The sequence below is a fragment of the Chenopodium album genome, chromosome 14 (genome assembly GCF_948465745.1).
Source record: "Chenopodium album chromosome 14, dcCheAlbu1.1, whole genome shotgun sequence".
NCBI lineage: Eukaryota > Viridiplantae > Streptophyta > Magnoliopsida > Caryophyllales > Amaranthaceae > Chenopodium > Chenopodium album.
The window spans coordinates 24,862,710-24,864,263 of NC_137847.1; the positions used below are offsets into that span (position 1 = coordinate 24,862,710).

Sequence of the window (1,554 nt, forward strand, 5' to 3'; positions counted from 1 at the left end):
GAATTAAGATGATCAACCGAGTACACCGAAGAACTACTCTTGCTAGTTGAATCCCTTTCACCATCTTGCCAATCTCTATAATACCTCACTATGTCTTCAATTATGTCTACCACTTCGTCCTTCGTTTTATTCATAATAGGACCTCTGGCTCCTCCATCAAGACACGACTTTCCTTGAGGACTTAGACCACCATAGAAGATTTTAATAATTTGGTAAGTAGAAATTCTATGGTGAGGACATTCTCTTTGATATTCCTTGTACCTCTCCCATGCTTCATAGAGGCTTTCACTAGACTTTTGCTTGAAACCTTGAATCAAAGCTCTAGCCTCTACCTTTTTCTTTTGTGGGTAGAAACTGGATAGAAATTCCTTGGTCACTTCGTCCCATGTCCTTAGACAATCGGGTTTGACCTCCTTGTCTAACCATTCCAAGGCACGCCCTATGAGAGAAAAGGGAAAAAATCTTGAGGTGGATGAATTCATGGGAAATTCCATTCACTTTGACAGTGTTGCAATAATTTTCGAATTCTTTGAGATGGTTTAGCGGGCTTTCATGTTTAGCCCCACTAAATTCTCGCCTCTCTATCAAAGTGATCATTGCCAGCCTTAATTCGAAGTCATTTGCCGGTGTTGTAGGTGGAGCAATCCCACATTCAAACCTATATGCTCCCAGAATCCCCAATTCCTTCAACGCCACCCTTGGATTTTCTCCCATCCTTACTTGTTCTTCTTGTTATGGTTCCTCTTCACTTGGAGGCTAGAACTCAAAGAACGTCTAGCAACTCTTATCCTTGCAATTGTCCTCTGAATTTCCAGATCAGGTGGCTCTAATGAACGACCACGTGCTCGACGCATACAATCTCAAAAGAAACAATTATTAGCACGGCTACAAATGTAGCCAAAAAGAGAAAAAAATCTTTTTATATTTTTCAATTAAAAATGAAGTATACTTAAAAACTATAACAAAGCACCAATATCATTCCCCGGCAACGGCGCCATTTTAACGTGTGGTAAATGTAGGTCGTTGAAATCAAAAGCACCACCAATCAAACAATTAAGAAATTCAAACTTATTCCTAGTATAGGACAAGTCCGAGTCGAACCACAAGGAATGAGAGGGAGAATGCTATAGCCTATGGTCAAGCTACTTCGAAGAATGAGAGGTGAAGTGAATTGAATTGTAACTAAGATTTCAATTAACTAATCAAGTCAAGAAATTCAATATGCCAAACACTAGGGATTAAGGTTCCACATGCCAGCTCAATGACTATGCCAATCGATGAAGAACTCAATGGATTCAAACGTTGCAAAGGGCAAACAATAGTTGCAATTAATAGAATTCAAGAGCTATCTCCTATAAGTCAAGATAGGGTTCACTATGAATTACTAACAAGAAAAATCACAATCAAATTCAACCAATTAAAGCAATTCTCAAATCAAGGGTTCATGTCATTGAAATTTTCTATGCAATATAGATTAATCATCTAGGTTGATCACTCTTAATGAAATTAATCACATGCACAACTATGTCAACCAATTTAATTGCAACAATTCAA

At 38.1% G+C, this 1,554-nt stretch overlaps 1 non-coding gene across 1 annotated transcript; it reads left to right on the forward strand.

The window, feature by feature from the left end:
- Positions 1-222: 222 nt before the first annotated feature.
- LOC145580545 (small nucleolar RNA R71) lies at positions 223-328 on the forward strand. The gene has a single exon (XR_014099564.1). It is a non-coding gene; the product is annotated as a small nucleolar RNA R71 (small nucleolar RNA).
- The last annotated feature ends 1,226 nt before the right edge of the window (positions 329-1,554 follow it).